The sequence below is a fragment of the Cavia porcellus genome, unplaced genomic scaffold (genome assembly GCF_034190915.1).
Source record: "Cavia porcellus strain 051 isolate PalLab524CR breed Dunkin Hartley unplaced genomic scaffold, mCavPor4.1 scaffold_9, whole genome shotgun sequence".
NCBI lineage: Eukaryota > Metazoa > Chordata > Mammalia > Rodentia > Caviidae > Cavia > Cavia porcellus.
The window spans coordinates 6983241-6997143 of NW_026947492.1; positions in this window are offsets into that span (position 1 = coordinate 6983241).

Sequence of the window (13903 nt, forward strand, 5' to 3'; positions counted from 1 at the left end):
TGTTTGCAGAATTATAGATGATGTATATAGAAGGAGTGACACCATTAAGAAGGCACCTTTTTGGAGGGATCCAAACTAGCTGAGTAGAGAAGTTACATCTGACTCAGAGATAAACTGAAAGCACAAGGGGCTGGAAGAAGGCTGAGGGGCACGCACACCCTGATTAAAACAAAAACCTCCACTTGAACGAAGAGATCAAACAGAACACACAGGAGTTGGAAATAGGGGAGCAGTGGGACCCCCGCCCTCACGCATCACTGCCCAGAGAGCTGGCAGGATCTGAGCAGTGGGGCAGTCCAGCTCCTCAGAGTAGGGGTGTGTATGCCCTTCATCTCTTTGCTTCCTCTCCAAACACACAGAGAAGGTGGAAGCCTGGCAGTTTTGCCTGAAAACACCAGGGGTGAGTGATCAGGGTCAGGAGGGGCTCCCTCTCAGCTTGCTGGGACTCTGACAAAAAGCAATCACTGTGTTAGGAGTCTTCGTATTGGACCTGGGACATTCCAAGTCACTGCGGGAAGCCTGTAATTTGTCTCATGCCAAGTGGGACATTCATCGGTCAGACAGAGCTAACACTGGTCCAGCCTGAGTCAAGACTTGGCACAGTGTGCCCACCTGAGCCTACACCCAGTTATTGCTGCCCTGTGTCAATCCTAGACCTGCCAGAGACTATGACATCTACCACCAGTACCCAGGGAGACTGGATTTACATGGGGGTTTAAGTGAAATAAATTGAACTCATGTGTAAATACTTTGCTGTCTCCCTGGTGTGAGAAACAGAAAGAGTAGATAATGACCAAAATGTACAGTAGGTATTGTGAAATGGGAGGAAATTGTTCCAAAAGAAAGAGGAACTAGGGATGGAAAAGGGAAAAAGAAAGGGAAAAAAAAGGGAAAAATAAGATTTCTAAAAAGGGTAAAATAGAAACAAATTTGAAATTAGGGAGAGGAAGAGAGGTTGGAGGGAGAGGAAGGGATTAGGAAAAAAAGTCAAAATACATCATGTACAGCTACAAATTCCCTATGTTGAATATGATAATTATTTATACATCTAAAATGTTCCAATAAGCTTAAACTTTGAAAAAGTAATTAGATAAAGTAATTTTTGAGTTTAATAAATGGGAAGCTCAGTATCCTTTTCACTAATAGACAACTCAACTAGACTAAACATCAATAAACAACTATCTCTGTTGAACCAAACCTTCAAACAAATGGATTTAACTGATATTTCAATGTTCCACCCAACGACAGCATGCACATTCTTCTCAGCAACCCATAGGACTTTAGTAGACTACATGCTAGCCCACAAAGCATGCTTAAGTAAATGAAAAAGGATAAAAAGTATCCTATATGTGTTATCAGATTATACTGTAATGAAAGTAGAAATTGATGACAAAAGGAACGTTAGGAATTATACAAATTAAGCAGCATTTTTTTTTTAACAATCAGTGGGTCACAGATGAAATCAGGGAAGAAATTAGTTCCTAGAATCAAACAATAATTTCAGTACAATATACTAAAATATATGGAGCACAATGAAAGCAGGGTTGAGAAGAAAATTTATAGCTGCGAATGTCTACCTAGAAAAATAGAGTGCATGTAAATAACACAATCATGCACCTCCAGGTCCTGAGAAGCAAAAACATCCCAGATCTAAAGCTAGTAAAAAAGAGGAAATTATAAAGATCAGAGTAGAAATTAATGAAATTTTGAATAAAAACAATATAAACAATCAACAAATTGAAGAATTGATCTGCCATAGAATAAGCAACGTAGACCAACCCTTAGCCAACCTTACCAAAAAGAGGAAGGAAAGACTCAAGTTAATGAGAAGAGAAATTTAAAAAGTGAAATCCAAAAGATTATTAGTAGCCACGTGGGCAGCCTGTACTCTAAAAAAATGCAGAATTTAGAAGAAATGAGTAATTTCCTAGATACATAGGACCGTGGAAGCTGAAACAAGAAGACAAAAAATCCTGAATAATCCAATATTGGATAACAACATTGAAAAAGTAGTAAAAAGGACTGCCAACAAAGAACAGACCAAATCCCAGTGGGTTCACTCCTGATTCTATAAACACTTCAGGAAAGTTCTAATGCCAATGCTTCTGCAACCCCTTAGTGAAAGCAAATAAGAAGCAGTATCCCCAAAGTCATCCCCAGAAGTTAACATTACCCTGATTTCAAAACCAGACTGGGACCTGAATGAAAACAGAGGTACAGGACTGTCTCTTTAACGAACACTTCCCTAAAAGATCCTGATGACAAGGAGCAACAAATATCAAAAACATCATACATCATGACCAAGTAGGATTCATCCCAGGGATAATGTTTCAATATATGCAAACAGAAACAAGGACAAAAATCACATGATAATCTCATGATTGTATTTTGACTCAGAAAAAGCTTTTGGTAAAATCCAACATCTATTCATGATAAAACCACTAAAGCAGTTAGGCGTGGTAGCACATACCTGTAATCCCAACACTCAGGAGGCTGAGACAAAAGGATCGCCATGAGTTGGAGGCCAGTCTGATCTACATAGCAAGACCCTTTCTAGGAAAAAACAGGGCTGATTATTTTAAGGTTAGGTCCTATTTTGGGGATTGAGATTAGCAAAAGCAATCCTGGGCAACAAGAGTAAAACAAGCAGTATCTCAGTATCTGATTTCTAATTATAAAGTACTTCAAAGCAACAGTGACAAACATAGCGTGGTACTAGGAAGAAAAATAAAACAGATACTTGGACCATAGGAATAGAACAGAGGATGCAAAAACACCTCAAAACACACTCATGTATATGGGAAGTGGACCAAGACATAGAAGGAAAGGGGAGGGAGGGATGGGGAGGGAATTTAACAAATTTTTAAGAATAAAATGGCTTCTTTAAAGTTTAAAGTGGTTGATATATATATCATTTGTCCTAGGAAATAAGAAACCAGAGATCAAAGTGCCCAATGTAGAACAAATATGCCTTTAAATGAATAAACTGTGGACCCCCTACAACTACAGCCTCTTTTTACTTGTTTATTCTGAAGTAGGGACTCACCAAGTTACTAAGTACCCAAGATTAGCTTGTGTCAGGCGCAGGCGCTCAACACACCCCACCCTGGACGATAAGACCACGTCAGCTTCCGCAATGCGCTACGTTCCTCTCTAAATTAGCCAACCCGTGCGCACCTCGTGCTCACTCCGTATTCACCCTGTGCCGACTCTGTGGCAACTCCTGATTGGCCACAGCTGGATATAGTAGCCAGGGCCTGCGTCCCATTCCCGCCCTGCTTCCTCGTGGCAGCCTGTGATTGGTCACGGCCAAATATATAAACCAGAGCCCGTGTAAATAAAACAGCAGTTAACTGTCGCCCACAAGAGCGTCTCCTATATCATTGGGGGGCTGCGCTGGTCAACTGGTGGCCCGTATGGGGAGCGCTGAGACCCTCTCTCCGACAGTACGGGGAACGAGACTCTCCCTCCGATGCAACAGAGACGTTAACAGGTAAAACCGTCAAGCGCCGATAGCGGGGGCTACTCGGCGGGCAGGGGCTGACAGGTTAAACTGCTCAACGTTGGTAGCGGGGGGCTACGCAACAGGCAGCCAGTGCTGCTGGGCCGGATGGCGGGGGCTATCGGGCAACCTTGGGTGGACGCGTCGCAAGGGTCAAGAAACTCGTGAAGAGAGTTTCCGGTGCCGTAAAGAGGCCGGTTTTGGGGGCACCGTAAAGGGGTGCGGGGACTAAGCTGTCCCTGTTAAAAAAAAAAAAAAAAAAAAAAAAAAAAAAGGAAAAAGGAAAACAAAAAAAAAAAAAAAAAAAAAGAAACTCTTGAAATTCCGGTTAACATGGGCAACACCGCTACTCAGCCGCTGTCGGTTGCTTTGGGCGACTTACTGAGAAAAAAGGGATTACAAATAAAACGAAAACAAATTCAAAACTTCCTTGATCAGGTCGATAAGGTAGCACCTTGGTTTGGTCCCACGGGGTCCGTTACCATCCCCAGCTGAGATAAATTAGGGAAAGATCTTGACTTTGCATCAGAAAATGGCCTCCTGGAGCCAGGAGTCAGACCCCTTTGGGCAGTAGCGAGGAGCTGCCTCACAGACGCCTCTTGTCGTGACCATATAAGGGCTGGCGCCATGGCGCTTGGTTACCATCAGGCAGAATCCTCCCGCGAGCAATCTCACGAGTCCAGTGTCGCAGGCGAGGCGACCACACCCAATCCAGAAACAAGACTCGTCAGATAATGAGGGGGAGAAAAAAAAAGTATACAAAATGGCAGATACAGACATCACCGAAAGAGGGGAAGTCACACACACGCAGTCGAGAGGGCCCTACTCTGAGGCCATAAATGAGCTGCAACACAAGATTTCTCAGAGTAAATGGGTCAATGAAAGCGAGTACGGGATCCCAGGGCCGCCCCGTATAAGACCTACGGCTCTACCTCCTGACCCGCATCTTACAGGGGGCCCAAGTCGAGCCTGCCGCGATTAAGGGCGCGCCAGCTCGGAGGCCCCAGGGATCCTTCACCCCTATCTGGGCAAGGGTCCTCCAGTTTACCGCCTGTGACCCCCCGGATGGATACTCCCAGGAGATATTATGGGGATTCTCCCTGGCCACCATAAACACCACAAATATGACTTTTCTAAATTGCTCCACCACAACCTGTTATGTGTTACAATGTTGGGATAACAGTACACTTTCAGCTGTCGTTATGCAGGTACTCCAGTTCACACCGGTTCCAGTTATGGCGGACTCAAACGAGTTTCCTGTGATCCAGCTTGTACACAATAAAAGAAATAGGCAGGAATAGGGGCTCTGGCTGCCATGGCTACACTTGCCGCATTCGGCAGTTTACTTCTGCTCTGTCGAATTTGCAGACAAAGGAATAGGGACAAAATAATTATCAAACAAACATTGCTGGCCGTAGAATCTGGTCAAAGCCCAGCAGCATGGCTGGCCATGCTGTGACGCAGGTGTGGAGCAAAACATCACAGGGGGTGTCGTCCTTGGCCAGGAGACACCCCGGTCTCCAAGTCAATAAACATGCGGGTTGGGCTCATAAAACAATACTTCCGCCCCCTCCAAAAAAACACCACCATGACAGTGAGACACTGTCATGACTACAGCGTGACACCTCACGAGGGGCATGGACCTCTAGAGACCCTGCGTCAGTTATAAAGAAAGGGGGAGATGTTGGGCACAGGCGCTCAACACACCCCACCCTGGACGATAAGACCACGTCAGCTTCCGCAATGCGCTACGTCCCTCTCTAAATTAGCCAACCCATGCGCACCTCGTGCTCACTCCGTATTCGCCCTGTGCCGACTCTGTGGCAACTCCTGATTGGCCACAGCTGGATATAGTAGCCAGAGCCTGCATCCCATTCCCGCCCTGCTTCCTCGTGGCAGCCTGTGATTGGTCACGGCCAAATATATAAACCAGAGCCCGCGTAAATAAAACAGCAGTTAACTGTCGCCCACAAGAGCGTCTCCTATATCATTGGGGGGCTGCGCCGGTCAAGCTTGAACTTAGGATCCTCTTGCCTCAGCCTGCCTGAGGGCTGGGTTATGGGTGTGCAGCACTACCCCTAGGTTCTTGCTAACTTTTGTTAGGACAGTGCTCTCAGACTCAAGCAACCATCGGAATTACCTGGAGTATTTAATACAAATCAGATTGCTGAGCCTCACAGCCCAGGATTTCCGATTCAGTAGTTCGGGGATGAGGCTTAAGAATTTGAATTTCTGATTAACTCTCGGGTGGAGTGGAAGCTACTAATCCATCGACATTGCTGTGAAAGTTTGATCCCAGGTGATTGTGTCACCTTGACTTTAGTCCAACCTCTCTGATGCCAGCTGCTTTATTCCACTGCACAATTTTTTCTCCGATTTTTTTCATCACTGGCCTACATCACCTACAGGACAGAGGCGAAGCAGCTCACAACTTCCTCTGTGTGTCTAACACTGCAGCTCCATCTTCATCCGTTCCTCACCTTCCTAAATCTCCAGGAGTCTGTTTTCCAGACCACGCTCACTCCTTGTAATATTCCAAGTGCTCAGCACAGTAAACATTGCCTCAGTGTGTGAATGCTAAGAATTGATCCGGTGACTGCATCTGGCCAAATCAAACTTACTCTTGTAACCTCACCAACCTTACCTGAGCTAGATAAAGAACAATTGTCTGACCAGCTTCAAATTTCCACTAGGACAAATTTTAATCTTATGCTAAAGGTAAGTCTGATGGGAATCTCAGTAGGAAATCCAAAGATGGTTAACAAATTTAATGGTACGTGAAAGTTAGGATCAGAAATATGTATTGACAGCTGGGAATACAGCTCAGTGCCTGAGTGGCAAATATGAGATCATGAGTTCAGTTCCCATTAAATATATATTTACATATATTTATACATATTTATATATGTATTGATAATATGAAAGCTTTCATGTAACAATGTCTTTGTCATTGTATGTGGAGTATGTTACATTTTAGAGAAAGATCTATAATGTTAGACCATCTGCATCATTTTTGAACCAAATACTAAGGCACTTGACACTACACCCCTAATATGCCCCTCAGGGGTCCCTAATATGCTCCTTTTGCAGTCCTAAATTTCTCATCCAGTCAACAGGACATCACAAGTATGTCCAGATTAGACTGTCCCACTCAGTATTATCAGAGCAAGAGTGGGAAATGATCAAACTAATATTAGCTGTAAAAACCGCCTTCCTCCCATATGCTGAGTCAGCTGTTCCTCGGAATATCTATCATACGATGGAACAAAACAACCTCATGATATCACTGCTGCAGCAACCTAAGCTGCAAAACCCCTTCCTTACAGTAATGTACAGAAGAGAACACTGGAGCAGTCTATCCCAGCCAGTCACCACTGCACAGACTGAGTACTTTCTGCTGAATGCCCATCCAGCCCATTAGCACTGGACCTCTGAGTGGTGCTGTTGATAGCACGTGCACTTCATGAAATTGCTAAGCAACACTATTATAGAGTATGTGTCGCTGTGGATTTTACTGAAAAGTTATAAAGGTTCCTTTTCCATCCTAGTCACAGTCCAAAAAGTTAACATTTGTAATCCCATGGAAAAGTCATTAGAATTCTAGTGAGTTAATTCCAATGTACCGCTCCCAGTGCAACACACAGCAAGGATAAAGACACTAAGACATATTTATAGTTATGGGCAGCCAAGGGGCCCTGAGTCTGGTGCAGAAGATGGTTCATGGAACAAAGGCCTCAACTTTGGCCTAACCCAGATTTTTGTCAATTATGAAGAAGGGAGTGCCTAAAGGACAAGCAATGGTGAGAATGGTGGGAATTACGTGAGAACTGTGATCTGGGCTATCGGGGGCCAGAAAACACCTTGGCAATATGCAGAGAGAAGCATATGCAGAAGGAGCAACCTAAAAGACACAACTGAGATGCAATTTAATGTCTTGGGGGTGTGTCTCAGTTTCTGATATACAAATTTTTCTACTCTGCAAAGTCACAGCCTCTTACCTGGAGGGTGGAACTCAATTGACAGCCCTGGAGCTGTGGCTCTGCCATTCCACCAGGTTTGACTTTGTCCAGGGAGTCACTGGGGGCAGGGAAACAGTGACTGTCACCTGGCTTCGAATATTGCACATCAGACCTCAGATCACCCTACTTACATTGTTTAGAGCCAACTGAAGGGAAAAAGAAACAGCTTAGCCAGCTCTGTTCATATCAGTATATGTGGGTAGAACCAGGTTTAACCAGAGTGGAAGTAACTGCTCTGTATTCAAGCAAAGCCATCCAGGTGGTCCTTTCAAACAGTGTTACTGTTGACTGTACACCCTACAGGGGATTTTGCCAAAGTAGCATGGTTGAAGAGCATATAGCTCTTTTGAACCTTCTGAGAGCCACTGTTAGGCCCCTGTGCTTTCTTGTGTACCCTCTCCTGGTAGGATCAACTAACCCTGTCCTCTGTCCTTACCCGTAAGCCTTGTGTTTCATATGCCATCTCCAGGTATTTCTTAGTCTCTCAGGAGCCCACTCTGCTGCCCTACCATAGCTGCACTGTGGATAAATACTATCGAAGAAACTAAGAATTGTGAAAAACTGTAACCTATACAATGTTTCTTTACAGGATTATCTCACTTGCTTTCCTATCATGATTACCCACAAAACACTTGAAAAGAAAACCAAAATCTTCTAATTTTAAAGATGTGAGTAGCTAAGAAAGTAGCACTTCTAATTCTAAAGCTGGGATAGCAAGACAGGACTCTATTTTTAAGATGCATTATTAGATTGTGAATGAAAAGGAAGCAAGCTGGTTTCCAGGGTCATGAGGAAATAAGACATCAAAGAACAGGCTTGGGTCTAAGAAGGACCTCAGAGCTTAGCAACGGAATGCTCATGAGAATTCTTATTTATTTAATTACCTGTAAGCCAACTCCTTGTATGTGTACTAAATCCCATATAAGTAGACTGAGATCTATCTCCATGCACTGATAAGAAAAATTTTAGGATGGGATAGAAGATCTAGAAAAGAAATGTGTCTGTGGGGAAGTAAAACACATTACTGTCATGAATACAGCCCATTTGAGAAGCACAGTTAGGGCTTAAAATATATGAAGATCTGCTATACCAGCAACTTTGGGTTTCTTAAGATATAGCCAGGTTGGAAACAGGTTTCCTTCAACCCAGGCTTTTATGAAGACCATATCTAGAGGGATGGTGACATGGTCAATAGGAAGTGTGACATTGGGCACAAGTCACCTCCGGCTATGAATTACAAACTGGTGGTCAACTCAATGCCAGCTGAATTAAATAAGCATGGTGCTGTGTGTAGATGTTCCACACACAGCATAAATAGTCGGCAGCATAGAGACATGGAGAATATGAGGGAGGCATTGTGAGTTCTCCTATGTGTTACCATTTGAGCCATTGGTTCTCCTAGAAGAGCTTGTCATGACCAGCTTCTCCAGTGTGAGTTTGACCATCGTCATCAGAGGAGATCGGGACCTTGTTGGTAGAGTGGCTGTGGTTCACTTTGGGGAGCTATGGTCCTTACATTGAGTATCACTTCCTGGCTCTGGAGGGGAAGACATGTGCCACTTAATCTCCAGGACAAACTCATCATGCTGGCTTTCTGGCATGTACTCAGATGTTCTTATTGTTGGAGGCTCAGGGCCTCCATGTTGCTGAGAATGGCTGTGGTACATTTCAGGACACTTCTGGTCTTTGTTTTGAGTGTGATTTCTTGGCTCCAGTGTAGAATCCTCAAGCAGTCAGCACAGCTCTTTCATTCTGCTGGCATGTACTTTCTAGCTTCCACTGGTGACCTGTGACAGGCCTTCCCAGCATGGATCCATAAAACATCCTTCCAGTCAATGCAGGCTGCATGTACTGCTGGTCTCATAGGATTACACTGCTTAGTGCAGGACTAAATATAGATTGAATAAAAGTGATGCTGTTAGAGACGAGCAGAAAATTAAAGCCTCTCCAGGACCTGAAATCACTACACAAAAAACAACTTATTGAAGACAGAGCTGAAGATCAATTGACTAGATTAGAAGATACAACCACAACTATAAACACACTCAACCACCTCATCTTTATCTGATAAAGGGGCCAAATATGTTCACTGGAAGAGTGACAGTCTCTTTAATAAATGGTGTTGGAAAAACTGGCTCTCCATTCTGGGAGAACATGGTGGATAGATAACAGCAGCTATGGAGGCTCTCTGAGAAAGCCAGCTTAGAATCCAGGAATGGTGCAGTGGGAGGAGTCCTAAGCAAAGGGAGATATACCCTGCAGACCCAGGAATGAACTAAGCTGAGAGAAACCAACTGGAAATGCAATCCCGGTGCTATAACCGGAACAGATAAAAATCTCAGAGCTGTAGCTGGAACCTGCACCTAGGGAAGCCGTGATTTGAATTTCCTGCTGCCACTGCTGTGTCTGAATTGGCATAGCAGGGACAGAGAAGCGAAAGCTCTGAGAGCGGGAATTCTTGAATGTAGTTGAGAGTAGGACTGGCGGGGAGCCTGCATCGACCCACAGTAAGTGAGAGGAACGGGGACCCCTTCATAGACTAGGAGGCTTCAACAGAGGACATTCTGGGACCAGGCGGACTAGCCAGAACAGGACACTGCGGTGACTTTAGTTGCATATTCCCCTCTCAAGCAGGATTGGTGGGGAGCACTTGGCCTGGGTGATGCTGCAGACTAAGACCCGGTAGGCTAGCCCAAACCAGGTTCCAGCACCTGGTGGTGCACCCTAGCAGTGAAGCCTTACATAGGTTGACTGACCTGGAGGGGCGGGCCCAGCAGAGGCTGCCCAGGTCCGTGTCTTCCTAATACATTGCAGTGGGCGGGAACACTTAGCCGGCACAATTCAAGCAAACTGTAACCGGCAAAGAAAGAAACTGGGTCTCCTATATATGCTTTTATGGAAGGAACAAAAAATATGGGAAGAGGGAGCAACAAGAAAGGGTCCTCGGCCCCCAATCATGAGAACAGTGATCCAGGAAAGGTAAATGCAAAGGAGAATGAGGACAGAAAACATGCAATATCAGACACGGCACCAATACACATAAAGCGATATCTCCGGAGCCTCATAGACGAGTTCAAAAGTGAAGTATTTAATGACCTAAAGCAAGATAAAAGTAGAATAGTTAGAGAAATGCTAAGCACTGCCCAAGAAAAAACAGATGGTGGGATGGAAGAACAGAAAAAAAGGGGAGAATTGCTTGATGGAGAAAATAGAGAAAACATAGAATACATGAAGCAGGTTCAAAGAGATTACCAGGAACTAAAAACTTCTATTGAAAGCTGGCATAACAGCTTGAAAGAAACTAAGGATAGATTATCTGAAATGGAGGACAGATTTGTAATGTGGGAGCATGAAATGAAAAACTTCTTAAAAATAACAAGAAAACAAATAGCAATAATACAAAGGCTTGAAGATGATAAGAGGATCTATAACTTAAGAATTAAGAACGTAAAAGAAAAAGTAGGAACACAAACAAATGAACTACAAAGGCTATTCACAGAAATAATCCAGGAGAATTTCCCTAATTTATCAAAAGGTAAAGATACTCAGATGTATGAGGCATACAGGACCCCACCCACCTACAACTCAAGCAGAACAACACCCAGGCATAAAATAATCAAAATTCCAGAAACCCAATATAAGAACAGAATATTAAAAGCCGTCAGAGACAAGAAACAGATCACTTACAAGGGAACACCCATCAGAATTACAGCAGACTTCTCAGCACAAACCATGAAATCAAGAAATCAAGAGGGGGAAATAATTCAAGTTTTGAAAGATAACAACCTCCAGCCAAGATTGATATATCCTGCACAACTATCCCTAGAAATTGATGGAAAAACAAGGTGCTTCCAGGATAAAGAGGAACTAGGGGAATTTGCAACCACCAATTCAACTCTACAGAGAATACTGCACGACATTCTAAAAAAAGAAAAATACCAAGATTCCAGAAACAGTGTCAGAGAAGCCACAATGAATGGAGCAGAAAGCAAAATGAAGAAGACAAACTGACAACTAATGACAGAAAAAGAGCTCAACAGAAATGAGGCAGAGAAGGCTGGATGGTAGGAACAGCTATTTTGGAGAAAACAAGACATCATAATAGGTAGTGCTGATTTAATATCATCTTGTTTTGAAGTCCCATCAAACTGTTGTTCTTCTGTCCCCACTGGTTTTATCATGTTGTATCTTATGGGATTTTATTATATGTGATAGTATAAAGAAAATTTTTATAGGCAAAGAGGTAATAGAGAAACCATTGTTCATTTTCTGTTAGTTGATTCTAAATACCCTGTAATACTGTCATTCTCTTGAATGGTTTCACACTGTCTTGATATGTTTGATGCTATAGTATACGAAGTTATACTCAAATATTTCAAGGAAAGAGACACTATGGTAACTACTATTAAGTGGAATTATCTTGTGGTGAAACACTATCTTGCTTAAATTGTTCTGTTCTGACCTGTATTGTAATGTGGTTGTGTCCTCTTTTATCTCAATCTCCCCCTTTTTAAAAAAATTATTTATTTTTTAATTATTGTTTTATTTAAGGGAAAAAATTTTTAAAAATTAGCAGGATATATTTCAGTAACTTTTTTGATTTCCTATTAACTTGATTTGAAGCCCTGTATTGCTCTCACAATCTTGTTTTGACTGGTTTTACTGTATTCTGTTTTGTCCGATAGTATCAAGTTTGAGGGTATTTGCAACTTCTTTGAAAGCAAGAAGATTCACTATGATGCCCATTCTGGTTTGACTATTATCTTCTTTTGAAGTTCTGTAATGTCTCCAATGTTTATATTTTATTGGTTTTGTTCTGTATGGTTTCAATTTTATTATACCTGATGATATAGGCAATTCTTTTTAAGGTAGCTAGAGGCATTATGGTAACCATTGCTGATTACCTTGTATTCTGTTTTTACATCATGTACTATGTCCATTCTTTGTTTTGACTGACGCTGCTTTGGTTTGTCACATTTGGTTTTATTCTCTTCAAAAAAAATGTAGTAAGAACTGTGGGAGTAATAAAACCCAAAATATGTAATTGTTATTGTAAAAAAGAGAGGAAAAGTGCATGCTCTAAAGGATATAACTGCAAGTGTGTTTCGGTGTGTAAGATAGATGATCATATTACCAAGTTTTTGTTGGATCATTGAACACAGACATTTGCAGTCTCACTGTTTGAATGTCCACTTTGTAGGCTTTAATTTTGTAACTTGAACAACAATTTCTAAGATGGCAATATGTAATCTGTTAACTAGTGATTTCTTACTGTTTATTTTTTTTGAAATTCTGTATTACTTGTACCCTTTTACTGTACTTTTTTCTTTCTTAAATAAAATTTAAAAAAAAAGAAGACGAAGAATAAAAAGCAAGTAGTCCTCTGGGAATCAAGAAAGTGACAACAGGAAAACTAGAAGCCACAGGGAAGTTGAGCCAAGCAGTTCTGCCGAGTTCAGTGAGCACTGATGGGTTCCACTCTTACAGGATTCTGCCAGGTTCTACATGGCGCCAGGCCATCATGATGCTGATCCCTAAAATCCAGCGTCTCTCTCTTACACTAACCCTTGTGCTTGTATTCTGGTCCCAAAACAAAACAAAAAACTCTGTCTCCCTTTCACGCATGCGCCAAAGATCCTCCCACCCCATTCCTGTCCCCGTCCTCTCAGGTGGTCCTCACCCCTATGCTACAAAGCCCTGCATTTCTCTCCCACCATGCTGACATGTCTGCTCATGTAGCCTCCGTCTCTATCCAATCCTTGGAAAGCACTGCCCGGCTTTGTCTCCTCCATGGTGCTCCCTATCTCCTGCAGCTCTCCCCTGCCAGCAATAAAGGCTTTTCCTTATCTCTGTCTTTGACTCTCAGCTGTGTCAAAAACCTAACAGACACTAACCAGGCTCCCAGGAGGGGATTCCTCTCTCTGCTAAAACAAATTAAGCCACCACAAGGGCAAAAACTCTTGGGAAAAACAATGGACTGTACCAGTAGTGTTAGCCCCCCAAAAAACCTGCAGTCACTGTAAACTGAAGAAACAACATGGTGCTTTACTGTAAAGGAACTCTTCCCACGTGTCAGGGTAGAGTTAGAGAGGAAACCTAGGGCGGGGCCCACCACATTTGAGAGCCTTTCATTAGGAGCCATTTGGGGAAGCAGTTAATTGTTTAAGGTTGAGTGACAGGATAACTACAGAGTGACTACACTTAGGGTTTCTGGGATCACCCTATGACAGTGACTGGATGGTTCATGGCCACAATGACAGTCATGGAGAGGGCTGGGTTAGAAGTTTAAACTCAGGCTGAGAGGCACTGGGACTCTATTTCTCTGTGGTTAGAAGTGAGGAAGGTCGTGTGTGGTTTTTGCAGTGTCCTGGGTCTGAAAATG